Here is a 14,453-nt window from a genome sequence, read left to right on the forward strand (position 1 = left end):
CCCATTTTCTTCCCTTTATGTTTCCTTTTTTTTTTCAGCTATGGGCTCAGTCCAGCTCACCCTGAGCTGGCTCCCCAAGAAAGATGACATCACCACCCGGACTTGACCTTGCCGAATGTTCCAGAATATGACTCACGGACAACTGCCAGGTAGCATACTTGCACCGATTGTGACGTCACTCACGAAATCTATTTAAGCAATATGCAAGCCTTGCACCTCTTTGTCCTGACGAAGAGAGTGCCACTGTCGAAACGTCGACCATTCTTTTTTAATCTATGTGTGAAATTACCCATTAAATAAATTAGTTTTTGTTCAAGGGATTGAAAACTGAAAAATAACCCCCCTAGTTTTGCCCACTGTCGTGCACAACATCGTTGTTTGATAGGACACAGAAAGCATTACTTCTCAATTCGGCATATTTTTTACGTATAAATATTTTGAAGATTGCCGGAACATGGACGGTGGTGCCAGCGAACGGCAAAAAAGAGCAACTTGGGTTTCGGATCCAGGGCTCCCAGGGATTGGTCAACCCTTACCACGTGAGAGTTAATTTTGTAGAGAACAAAGCTGACGCACATTGTCTTACCGCTAAACGCCATTTTAAAAATGACACAAACTTCTATAGTTTATACGTTAATAAAGCAGTAAGCTACTTCGCCGCTACGAGCTACGATCCGCCGCGCCATCTGCAAGGCCATCTGTGTTATCGCGTTTATTGTTTACGTCGTGGGTGGTCATGTTGGTCGCGCGAAGCAGGAAGTATATGTGAATGACATTTTCGTGGCTGTTGTGTCAATTATTCGAGAGACCTATATATGCCTGGTGTAGTTTTGGTGTTGGGGCAAAAATTATGTTCGTTCACCATCGGCGGCGGGCATTTTCTACCACAAGACTCAACAGGGGCGTGCGCGAAAACGAATGTGGTTCGAAACACTCGGTTATTAGATGTAGCAGCAGTACTACTAGCTTGTTTCAAGGGTACAAGAATACTACCTGTTGAGGTGTAGTTATGACTTTATGACTAAGGAACGCTAATTAATTTTCTAGAGATGCATCCTCTACACTTGAATGTCCAATAAACGGCGAAAATTGTCTTTGAAGCCCCATTACTGGAATTGTTCAATGTGTGTCAGAGCTGTAGTGAGCAATGCGAGGTTACCACATCATATTTGTAAGGAAATGAGCTTAGACGGGGCTTCCCCCGAGCGTCGCAGTGAACGGACACAGCAGCCAGCGTACACTTCGTAGAACGCCACCATCCACGCTCTGTTTATTGTACACACTCGTCTAAAGGACGCAACATTTGGGAGACCTCAGCCCCACGAAACGGGAAGAGCGCCTGTCAGCTATTGGTCTGGGAACAGTGTCCGCCCACACATCCGGCCAACAGGGTCCTTTCGCAGGCCATCTCTGCCGACTTGAAACAATTCCTCACATTCGGCCGTCCTGCTATCATTTCGCCCACGAAATGAGATCGACATAGCATCACAACATATATCAACAATGTTCCGGCAGTAACATAGAGCAGCAAAAATATTAGACTTAGCCGTATACAAATACAGTACTCGTATCGTATTTCATAAAACTTGTCTCATACACATCATCAATGGTAGTACCCATTCCCAATTTTGTAAACATTACTTCAGTACAGGTATGTAAGCACATTTGTAGCAAAACCGTTTAACAGCATTTAGCAGCATTTGACATAAATTAGAACTAAACGAGCATCAATTGCTTGACCAAAGTACATTATAGGGATTGTTACGTAGTCATTGCACTATCTTGAACTATACACTTCGCATTTAAATCCATTTAGGGCACCAGCATATGATCATTGAAACGACCTAATTAGGCGATGGCGAGTACCTTCGTAAATCACGCCTCCTGATGTAGTTAATGTCCCTCGCGTGTACTGTTTCATCGTCTGTGCTCTTCTGTGGTCGCCTGCAGTATGCTGAAGTTACCGATGCCATACCGCAATATTCCTCCGTGTTGCTTCGTGAGACGGCAGAACACGGGAAGGGTGGCTCACTTACTATAGACATCTCGTTTAGCTCGTGCTCATCGCGATAACCTCTCCCGTGAATTGCACCACAGAAGTATGTTGCATCCCTTTCCTTAGCCATTGTGACAGTGTTCTTCGTTGATTCGCTTGGTGGTGTGCAGGATCTACTGCACGCAGTAACTCTTGCTTCGTGGGCGTTTGCTCGTCGTTGCCGGGCACCTAAATTTGCATCAGTGGCGTTTTTCTCCTCGTTTTGGACCGACACTATAACTTCGACTTTCGGTACATCTGGTATAAATTGGTCGTCTTAGATTGGCACAATGGGTTCTGCATGTGCTACTTTCATCGGATGGAATCTTTCCTTCTCAGGTGCACAATCTGGTGCTGACGTCTCCGTTACCGTAGGAGTGTGCTCTCTTCGTAATGGACCACTTTCCGCGGCTCCTCAACTTCTTCTGGATGACGGACGTCATGCTCTGGATCGCTGGATCTTAGATCAAAGTCCTTGAATGGACCACTCTTCGTGCAGTCAAAAAGTCTCACTTGATCTTTCGCTTTTATGAACGCAACCTCGTGCCGATCAATGAGATTTCGCCCAATCAACATCTCACACTGGAGCACTTTGTCTTCGACAACGTAAGCTTGAACGGATGCGATAATGTCGTCAACTGAAATTTTATGTTTAGCCTTTCCTAATGGCATTACTTTCGCTTGACCCAGCCCGTACAAGGCATCATCGTCGTTAACCCTTTGTACCACAGTACCGCAACGAACCGCTGTAGATGCCGTGATAATCGTTGTTTCGCTACCTTGGTCGATGAAAGCTTTTACCATTACTGTATCGTTAATTGTAGCGTCCTTTATGTACTTTCCTACCATGAAGTTTCCTATGCAAAGCGTTTCGTTTCGTTTCGTCTCAGACAGTTTACAGTCGCGCCTCCCGTGCCTTTCTTGGTGGCAATTCGTAGAGAACAACTTGTACTTTTCCTTTGGGCAGTGCTTTGATATATGACCTGCATACTCATTGCAGTTGAAACACTTCAATCTTCCGTCTCTTGCGGGCGCGTGTCTTCCACCTTTCTGCTCTGTCGTACTCGCGTGCTCTTCTCTTTCGGGCGGAGTGTTTGAAGCTGCGCTTGCAAATAGCTCCCTGCGCTCATGCTCTAACTGGCCACATCGTTTCATGCCATGCAGCAAATCTTCTACGCATGCATGCATTTTAGGCATCAGCATCTGATACAATCTTGTGTCTAGAGCGCCTAACAAAATCTGTTCTTTGGTTTCATTATCGCTTAGATTACATCGCTTGCACAAGTTCAATTTGTTCATGAAATAGTGCATGATGGACTCACCCTTCTGCTGCACTCGCTTCCGCATATAGTCAAACTTTAACACCAAATACACACTTGGTGCAATCATTTTTTTTAAAGTTCACTTCAAATAAGTCCCACGTCGTACACTCCTGTACCTTTCTTTTGTACCACTGTGCTGCTGGTCCGGTGAGCTTCGCCTGGGTCAACATCAGCTTGGAATGGTCGCTCCACCTGCATTGCACTGCGAGCTGGTTGAACGTGTTGAGCCATTCCTCCGCCTGTCGGTCGTCGCCGTCGCCGTTGAAGTCTTGTACCTCTTTCGACAGATCTGGAACAGTTGACCTAGCGAGAGGCCCGTCATCTATGGAGGTCCTGGCTTGCAGTAGTTCCCGTATCATCGCGTCTCATGTAGCCTCTTGAATTCGCAGGTGCTCGAGTAAGAGATCTAAATCGCTTCGCTGTCTCGGTTGGTGGGAATCGGGCATAGTGTCGGACGTTCCGTCGGAGTTAACGTGGTTGTCGTTGTGTCCCATCGTTGGGGGAATCTGTCGTTGAAACCGTCCCGTTACTTCGTAGTGTGGGCGGCATCGTCGTTGTCAGTTTACAGAAACTTTGTAGCCATACGTCGTCAGTCGCCCGTGAAGCGACGGAGGGGCTAAATGGAACTGATCCCACTTCTGAAAAACTGTAAGGAAATGAGCTTCGACGGGGCTTGCCCTCGAGCGTCGCGGTAAACGGACACAGCAGCCAGCGTACACTTCGTAGAACGTCACCGTACACGCTCTGTTTATTGTACACTATATACACTCGTCCCAAGGACGCAGCATTTGGAAGACCTCAGTTCCCCGAAACGGGAAGGGCGCCTGTCAGCTATTGCCCTGGGGACGGCGTCCACCCAAACACCCGGCCAACAGGGTCCTTTCGCAGGCCATCTCGGCCGACTTGAAACAATTCCTCACATATTGGTCCTAAATTTGTAGAGTTCCCCTATCTCCGATGCAAATGTCATTTCTCTTTATTGCTCTTCCGATCCTACTTTCTCAGAGATTAGTGTGGTTCACCGTACACTGCATGGGCACTGCCATTCTCTACTCAGGCTTTCGGTTTCTTGTTCTGTTGAATAAACCTTCACTTGAGTTTGCAGCCATCACGCTGTCTACTGTGTTTCTATATTGATGTGCTATAACGGTATAGCACATCAACATGCCGACAACCTACCAACTACCACCAAACAACCTTGCCTAGTCCTACTTTTGGATGGAAACTACACGATGTGGTAACGTCCACATATATAAAGTTTTAGTCGACGGAGATTTGCTGTTTTTGTAGTCATTCACATTTCTTCATTGTACATTTCTTTTGACTCACTTAGCGTGCCTGAAGAAATGTTCTCATCTTCATCATGATGACAGGTCATTGTTTGATGGGCAGCATTATTGTTCCTGTAATCTTTTCACCAGTAGAGAATACAAAAGTCAACAAATGGTAAAATATAACTAGCCTGTTAAATTCAAAAGCAAAAGACAAAACTGTTTATACGTATCTTGTTTATTTTTTGCAGGTTTTACAACTCTATCAATTACGTCAAAACATCAGAGGGCAGGAAGTCCTACTCTGTTTCCTAAATCCCTGGACAATAAAAAATATATAGATATATAAAGAGGGGGAAAAGCCATTAAAAAATAGGTAAATGATACTAGACGTGTTTGAAATTCAAACTTACAGTTAAGATGGCTTCTATGGCTGCACGTAGAGAAACAGATACTCATTGAACGATGCGACAGAACCAGAGGACACGTGTTTCGCCGTGTTTGCGGCTCGTCGGCCCTGGGTAGCTGCGCATCGTTCGGGATTGGCAAACCAGGGGTCACTCAGCGAGCGATATCCACCTGGGAGGGTGACCGAGCACTCCTCAATGCCACAGTGCAAGCCAGTGAATTATAAAGAGGGGGATGATGATATTTTATAATTATAAAATGCATGCAGTAATTGTATACCTTGTAGACATGGTCAGATGCATGCTACAGTTATTTCGGGACCTTTAGCCCCCGGATTTGTTGAAGGATTTGATAAGTCCGGATTTAAAACGGGATTTGATTTAGCACACCAAAAACAAATCCGGGTTTAAAATGATTTGATTTGTTGCATCAAGTTTAAATCCGAACTTGATTTGGATTTGATTTGCGGTGTTTCGAAAAACATGGATTTGATTTAAATCTGATTTGACTCGTTAAATCCGCAACACTGGTGCGAAGCTCTTGTGGGGTGGGGGGTGGGGCAGAAAAGGCGGGGTAGATCACTTTATTCCAGTGTCATTAAAGCACATGAGAGATTCCCTATAATTCGATAAGGTTCCGACACGAAGCAGAGTGTGCAGTGTGGCACGGTTGAGTGCTCTAAGAATATATGTAGATGTACCTCCTCTGTAAAAATACACTGTATAAGTAGTAATTTCTGCGAAATTGGCCAGCGCTCTTTCCTTCGCGATATTTAAAATTAAGCGAAATATTCGAACGAAATATGTAAGAAATGTTACCCAGGAAGCTGAGGCGACCTATGTACGGGATGTCTTACGCTGTTACGCTGCGTTGAATGGCAGTCGTACCTGCTACACTCTAAATCTTTTCACACCTTTAAAGGTGTAATAGCGTGCATGGCGTACGCCTTTTTCGGTGTAATTTTGGTAACATCATAAAGGAGCACGGTTTCGCACATATTTTCTTTACTCGAGTGTTGTCTGTCCTCCAAAAATTCAGTCTTGCAATATCTCAACATTGTTGAACCGTATTGTAGACACTTGCGCATGCTCAATTATCGGTAGCGATGCATATATGCATTAGCTCGTACCTAGGATATCCAAGACATAATGAAAGCAATGTTTGCACTGACACTTGATCTCTAGTATTGCTTTCCGAATTTTGTAAAATATCGTCCTGGAGATGCAATGTTACGCAACCAGAGTGAACGTGCATAGCGCACACCTTTAAAGGTGTGAAAAAGTTTACAGTGTAGATGAGGTCACAGGAATGACGGGGGACAGGGCAATTCGGGAATAACCCGGACACCAACCGAGTAAGAGTAAGGACCCTTAACCTCAGCCCTCAAAGTCAGAAGGACTGAAAAGAAAGACAAATGCAGCGGCTTAATACCCAGTTGTGGCACCTTTTGTTAACTTCTTCCAGGATATTTGAGGTGGAAGGCCTCTAAGACGTCTGGTACAGGGTCAACGCACCGCGGTACCGCGATTTCAAGGTTCCGCGAACATTTGCCTCATCCCACTCGTGACATCGTTCATATTACTCACAAACGTTTTTCATGGCGACTTAAAACAGCACAACAAAAAAATTGCTTCAGAGATGGTCGGGGTTACATTCGTAACTCAACGTCGTTCGCAGCGTAAATTCGACCATCTCTGAAGATTTTTTTTTTTTTTTTTTTTTTTCATGTGCTGCTTTGAGTCGTCATGAAGAAAAAATGGAACCCGAGAAAGGGACAGAGGAGGGACGACACGACACGTTCTCGAACGTCGAGAACGTGTTGTGTCGTCCCTCCTCTGTCCCTTTCTCGGGTTTCATTTTTTCACCATGTACCAGCTGGCCTGCACCCTTGCCCCTTTTGCCGTCATAAAGGGTGTTTCTGAGTAAAATTAACAATTTCACGAGTGGGCATATATGGGATGCGCGCTGTCGAATTGACGAATTTTCCGTAGACAGCCCTCACAAAAAGACTGCTGGGGGCGTTGCCCTAAATCTCAATACGGTGTTCTCGCTATGACAAGAAAGGGCATTTCGAGGCGAACACAATGCTGTAGATTACTTTGGGGACTTACCGGGTGACGAGTTGTGAGGTTCCCGAAACATACCATATTTTATGAAGGAGGCAACTTTGCGATTTTTTATCTCCTCAAAGGCAAACCTTGGGGTCTGCGGAACTTTTGATGCAATGTTACCCAACCAAGATAATAAGTGGAAAAACATTCAGCTGAATATGTCGAATAGTTATGAGGATATGTGGCCCCAAACTGCGTAGGAAGCGCAGTGGTCGAAACGCCCACATCTGAATGATAATTCATTTAAAAAAATAACCACTAATTATTTTCAACTACTTTCAGCGCCAATATGCCTCCTAGGGACAAGGCTTTAACGTATGTTTGAAAGAACTTGGACAGGTCAACCGGACCACCGTGCATGATCCGACGTCAAATCACCCAAACGAAGGAAAAACGAATGGAAGGAAGCGAAACTCTAAACGGTTTATAACACCGTCACATCGTCCTTATCACATTGTACAATGATTAAAACACGACCTGAGAAAGGTCACATAGCGTCGAGGGTGGTGCCCCCCCCCCCCCCCCCCCCCGGAGCGAACTTTTGTGAAGATACTGGCTGCCAAACTCAATGTCCGTTCAGCTTCTGAAACGAAAGTCAGAAACTATCTGTACTGTACGTGCAAACAGCGTTCCTCTGCCACCTCCCACACTAAAAGTGTCATTTCCTTACGGAGGGATGAAGGCCTGTTCTGACATATAGCAGTGCGCTGACATAACGCTGGAAAACAGCGCGGAAAGCGCCAACTGTTATTCGAAGGTTCACACTTGCAAAGCCGCTCTTGCGCCACAGTTTAGCGGAAGTTAGTAGGTCGTTTCTGGTCTCTCCCAACTTGTAACCTCTGAGATTTGACGGCATGCGGAGGAACAAGTTCGATCAACTGACTGAACAAAAAATTACCAGACATTTTGATTGACAGACTTTGCGGTTCCGTGAAATGCGGAAGCAAAACAGCTCCAAAGCGACGTCATCGCTCAAGGAGCTCGTCATTGGCCAACATGAATGTAGAGCTAATATTGGCGCTGACAAAGTTGACACACGCTCAATTCAGGCAAGCCGTAATTTTTAGCGGTTCGGAGCACTGCAAGAAGGAAATTGTCGTGCTTTTTTCTAGTGCCTCGATTCCCGAGATTTTACGGAACAAATCCTGGGATTTCAGGAATCCCAGTTGACAACCTTACCCAGAATACATTGCAGTTAGGTAGGGCATATGGAAGTAAATCACGGCATAATAGCACTCAGACACAAGTGTCACAATAACACCCACTGACCTGGGTGGCTCTGTCGGTAGCATATGTTCGCCTTCTGGTCCCGAGATCGCGGGTTCGAACGCGACCGAGGAAGCCAACAATTCGGTGGCACGGTACAAGTTGCTTAGACACGGCGTCTTCTTCGAGGGACGTTAAATACGAGGTGCTGTGTGACATGCTTTCGTCTCACGTTAAAAAACCCTCAAGTGGCAAAAGCAGTCCACAGACCGACCGCCGTGGCGTCGCTCATGATCTCAGTTATATCGTGACGTAACTCCCCCCACCCCAATTATTAAAAACTATAAAACTGGCAAACTCAGTTAACATGGTGCGGTTCCATTCGTTGATTAAAAGGGAGATAGAGGGAGAAAGGAATAACAACAGCAATCTGTACAAACACTAAAGTACCAACACCAAACTGTGCAAAAGCACTGTTTCGTAAGAGGTGCATAGTTCCGTTCGATACATTACGTTACGTAACAACATTAGTGTGAGGTAACGCTTCTTGATGATGGATCTGAGATCTGTTGATATACAGGGTGCGGGACGAAGAGTGTCATTTGGGGTTTATATGAAAACGGTAGGACGGGAAAATATGCGGTCAACGGCATGCGGCAGTTAAGTTTGCTGGCTTAAAAATACTTTCGTCGAATTTCAATTGCAATCAATTGAAATTTCTTAATTGAATTCTGAAATGTGCCTATTCAGCATGACAGAATCGGGAAGCCCGTGGCGAACTTAGTCGAATACAGCGGAAACCGAAATCTCTAATGCTACAGCAAGTGCAAAAAAAAAAAAAAAAAAAGTGAAAATGGGCTTCTTCTTACTCGCGTATTTCAACGGCGCACGAAAACGGCCTGAAAAATGCGATGAGAGGAGGATATGCCCCTGCCGAGTTGATAGACAGAACACTGCAAAAAACAAGAGGAAAGGAAAAGGGAGAGACCTCGCGGTAATAATCTCAGGCTACATGGGCACGTTTTTTTTATTCAACCCGAGTAACTCGCGAGTTTGGGGTGACGTAGCATCACTTGACCCTGAAGTAGCCCCCCTTCGCCGGGAATTTTCGAACGCTCGGAGTCATTCTGTGCTCAAAATGGCGGACGTTTGAAATTTCGATTTGCTCGAAATTGTAACGTGTATTCAGGAAGAGGAATTGGGAAAACAATATGTTTCTGTTTTCTCTGGAATTCGGGAAGAAATCGGGTGCTATTAGCACCTAGGTGTTGTTACTTGCTGTGCAGCAAGCAATCCTCGGTGAAAGTTGCACGTACCTGGTGGTCAAGCCTGCATTCCTCGAGAATTCCTCGAGTGTGTAGTTCGTTATCAGGGTAACTGGGTTCTGAAAAATAGTGAAACCGTTTGAAAGCTAAATACCGCATATCCGAGTGAAAGAGGGTCATACAGTGAAGCTAAAAACATAAGAGTAACAAGATTGGGTGGTGTAGAACCTTTTGTTATATGCTTTCGAATAACACAACCTCAAGCTCTTCTAAAGCATGCAGGAGAGCCGCGGCTTGCTCTTGCTCAGCCCAACGGATTTGGAGGTTGCCAACTTGTGAAATGTAGTAAGCGTCTATCTATATAGTCAGCTTAGCGCACCTCGGTATTGTTAGCTCAGGTTAGGTAAGAGCACATTTTCCATTATTTTTTATATTTTTCTTTCTTTTCTCTCTTTTTTTAGGGAGGGTGCGAGATAGTCTGCAGCAGAATGTTCCGCCGAAATGTCTTTGCCTCCTAAGCCCACATGGCGGATCACGTTGAAGAAATCGGCGATTAAGTTCTTTTTTATGTGTTTCACACTGCCACATGACGTTAATTCTGTAACCAACTGTTAGAATTTTGCAATAAATTCTGTAACTGTTTACCAGCTCATTTCCTTTCGTTAGAAAAAGTCTGTGGTCATATCGACCACAGACTTTTTGCAAAATAAACTGCTGTACATAAATGTTTTATGGTACTCTGATTGAAAAATAGGCCGCCAAAAATGTAGTCACGCCAGAGAAATTGGCAACAGTGAACTGAGACTAACCTGGATAAGAAAATGCAAACACCAACATTAAAAAAAATTTCCTTAGTAAACTAACCAACATGCTGTGGCAGGGCGTCCACCCTGCTAAGCATAAAGGTCGCTAAAATGTGGCTTTTATTCGCTAAAACAACTTTGACTGATATGGAAGACAATAGCATGAAGCATTATCTATGTTTCGAGGCCGTGCCAAGCGGAATATCTTGGCCCTCGAAAATACTCATACTGTATGAATAAGAACCACATGCTGTATAGCCTAGCCTACAGTATTGCAAAATACTTTCAATTCTAGTTGAATAAAAACAAGCCTTATTTAATGCAGACGTTTCACTGAGATTTCGCTGAAAAATTCGTCGCGCGCTATCCTGTGGTAGCTCCGTAGAGCATGCTTTTTTGGGCTATTTTTCCGGTACGATAGCTCCTCAATATTCCTGTCAATTATCGTGAATTTGAGTAAATTCAGCACGCTCTTGACATTGGTGGGGTAAAAAGGTGATCTTTACTTGACAAGTTCTCCAGTTCAATTCGCAAAAATTACATAATTAAGCTTAGGTTACAAGACATGCACATCAGGAGGTGGCAAAAACTTAGTAAGAACAAATGCCGTTGACCGCATGATTCTAGGTGGCGTAGTTTTTTTTAAATTCAATGACACGTTTTCTGGGACACCCTGTATAGTGTTAATATATACTAATGTACCGTAGGTACACGATGTATATAATGTGTATAGTCCTTGAATATAATAAATTTAGTAAATCCATATAGTGCAACAAACATTTTCCCAGATGCTATTCTCGTAACTGATTAAGTTTTATTACTTTGCTCATCATCAGGTCACTTCACATATAACATTACGATAAGATAATACGTGCATAGTTGCTTAGTACCCTCCCTGTGTCGTGCTAGGCCACATTTATTTTTCCTGGTATTTATTTTCGCCCCATTTTCCCTGGCATTTTTCCCCATTTATGTTTCCTGGATGGTTGGAAATGCCCATCATGACTCGTAATTCTTCCTCTCTTTTCACAGCCCGAAACCACGATTCGCGTTTTTTTTCTTTTTTTTTTTTTTGGGGGGGGGGGGTATAACATATCACAAGGAGGTATTAAAAATGCGTGTCCCGCGCATGATAATTCGTACAGCCATAACAGACTTATTCCACAGGCATGGCGTGCAGCTGCGGCGATGTGGAGTCTGTTTTCCAGTTAGTTCGATACCCGGTGTGAAGCACAAGGGAGAGGGTGACGTGCGCCGCGTTCTTTTGTTTTTTGTTTCTGTCAAGTGGCGGATTGACAGGCAAAAATATATTTCAGTATGTCTAGCAGAATTGCAGAAATGACTACACTGCTCAAAGAGGCGAGGGAGTCAAATGCATTTGCCCTCGCATTGTTCCTTGATGTAAAGCAGGCTTATGACTCTGTAACTCACGCGGCATGTTTGGCTGCGATACAAGGTGCTTGTATCGAGTGCCGCCTGCTGAGATACCCCTGGGAGTTTCTCCCCGTTCGTTTGATGTGTGTGTCAATGGGCGCATGAGCTCCAAGAAAAAGTTCGAACGTGGGGACCCACAGGGCAGTGTTCTTTTGCCCACTCTATTCAACCTGATCATGGACGGAGTCCACCGCAGGATTCGCCCATCCCCGTAAATCCTTCAGCTTACCATCTACGCGGACGATATGTGCCTCTGCGTTGTGGGAGACGACAAGGAGAAGCTTCCTGACACCACCGAAATTGCACTGAACGGCCTCAGTGCAGCACTTCTTGAAAGGGGGCTAGTTGTATCTCCACAAAAGGCGCATTGCTTGGTTTGCATTCCCCGCCGAAAGTATGTGGGCAAGGGTTTTCCTTATCTTTCCATCAACAGCACTCCCATCCCAAGATGTGAGGTTTGCCGTTATCTTGGCGTCACCACTGACAGCTCTTTACGCTGGTCTAAGCTAGTGAACCAAACGGTAAGTAAAGGCACGAAGACTCTTAATTTACTCCGAAGAATCAGTGGCAAGTCATGGGGCTGCAGTTCAAGTTCGCTGCTCACGCTACACAAAGCCCTAATTCTCTCGCGTATCCTGTACGTGTCACAGTACGTAGATCTGCGACCTTCACAATGGCAGGCTCTTAATCGGCTCCATCGGGCAGGGATAAGAACGGCGCTTGGAATACCCAGCTTCTCTGGAATTACCCAGGCTTACCTGGAAGCCAAGCAAAAAGCCCGTTCCGATCTTAGGGGGCTCCGCTACTTACACAACTTGGCCACGTCCGGAAGCATCCACTACCTTTTTGCTGCCCTCATACACGTCCCTCGGCCGCTTGGCCAGCGAATACGCTACTGGCGGCCTGGCCCACAGTGAGCGATCGCCTCAACATCCTGCTGTGTTACCTTCGGTGCCACGGCGAGAGTTTGTAGCGGGTGTAACGCTCCACGTTCCGGGTATTCATAAAAAGAGGGAATGTATCCCCCTGGTCGCTTGAACGGCGGCTGAGAACCTTTAACTGACGTTTACCACTCACATACTCTAGTATTCACTGATGGCTCTATTGACGACCGTACCAAAAGTGCTACTTTTGCCTTTCAATCATATCAGCGAACGTCGCCTGGGGAGATCATCGCGTTACCCGATATCCTCCACGGCTGCTGACCTCCTGGCTCTCCTGCATGCAGCTGCTGCAGTCCAAGTGCGAGGGTTCGCCAGGGCAGTCCTACTCATAGACTCAAAAAGCGCTCTATGGGACGTGATGAACCCCATGTGTGACAATATCTTAGCGCGAAGCTCAGAAGATCGTGCGCTCAGCATAAACAAACCGGAGGTGATACCGTCTTCCAGTGGATCCCGTCCCACGCCGGTGTCGGCGGCAACGAAAGGGAGGGCCAGCTGGCGTCCTCGGCGCACCAATGCTGCAGCAGTATTTTGCCAACTGCGGAAGACACCGACAGGCAGATGGCCGTCGAGCAACTTGTTGAATTGTGCCACCCTGGGATACGGGACATCATGCACCATCATCGCCCCTCTCTTCGCATGAAAAGCCTTCCTCGAAGCCTACAGACCATACTCCACAGGCTCCGCACTGGGTGTGCGTTCAGCAACTCTTAGTTATTGAAGATCGGCTCTAGGGGTGACGCCTGCTGTGGCCACCCGTCAACCGCTGTCAACAACCCGAAGCAATCGAACACATACTGCGAGACTGCCGAGCATACCATTCTGCGCGCGTAGCCCCTCTCCCTCACTCCACCTTGGGCACGCTAACGGACATCCTATACCCCATTGGTTCTTCTGCCGAACGCTCCGCCACAGCAAGAAACCTCATTCCGTTTCTGCAGAACGCAGGCCTTACTCAACGACCCATCAAATACTTTGCTCTCCCCGACGAACTCGTGCACCCTCACCGCATCCCCATCCTCCATCCGTTCGTCCTTTCTTTGGGTTTTGTTTTGTGTGGCTTTTTTTGGCCACTTCTATGTGGCCAACAACGGCGAGCCTATCCTGCCATTACTCCCCCCCCCCCCCCAATATGTCTTGCGGTGTGACGCTTTGCGTATCGGGAGCCCCATTAATGTACAGGCCGCTTTAGTTAAAAAAACAACGCACTAAATGCACCAAAACTGACCCTGGTCGCCCGCAGTGACCACCTAGTCAAGAAACAAAAACATGCTATGTGTGAATACTCATTTTAAAACGGAATTGGATACGAATAAAGTAAGCGACTCGTTGAATCACCGTATACATATACATATACCTACATATTTTTCCATATTTTTCTTCCCTTTTCCGATCCAATCCATACATATGTTGGAATATAAACATGTACGATATGTATGTGTAATGTCACTCTCTCACACTGGGGGTAAAGGAAAGCCGCTTCTTTGAAGATGCGCAATAAACCAAATAAAGAAAAAAAAAGGCGTTCCTTCACGAATTTTTTGCGGACGATCTACCGAACGGATTTTTGTTCTGAAAACGGTTTTGGTATCTGGTGACCGAAGAGATCAGATGTTCTGATGTTCAGATGTTCTCATCAGATGTTCTTCGTAGC

At 45.7% G+C, this 14,453-nt stretch overlaps 1 protein-coding gene across 2 annotated transcripts in view; it reads right to left on the reverse strand.

Annotated features, from left to right (window-relative positions):
- The window catches only part of LOC135376220 (caspase-7-like), a 236,776-nt gene that overhangs the window by 210,858 nt on the left and 11,465 nt on the right, over positions 1–14,453 (reverse strand). The window contains exon 2 of one of the 2 annotated variants that reach the window (XM_064608830.1): positions 9,670–9,737. The exons of the other annotated variant lie outside the window; for it this stretch is intronic. The gene's annotated coding sequence lies outside the window, so the exon portion shown is untranslated. The remainder of the gene's footprint in view (positions 1–9,669; positions 9,738–14,453) is intronic. 2 annotated transcript variants of the gene reach the window in all.

Source organism: Ornithodoros turicata, chromosome 1 (genome assembly GCF_037126465.1).
Source record: "Ornithodoros turicata isolate Travis chromosome 1, ASM3712646v1, whole genome shotgun sequence".
In the NCBI taxonomy this organism is placed as follows: domain Eukaryota; kingdom Metazoa; phylum Arthropoda; class Arachnida; order Ixodida; family Argasidae; genus Ornithodoros; species Ornithodoros turicata.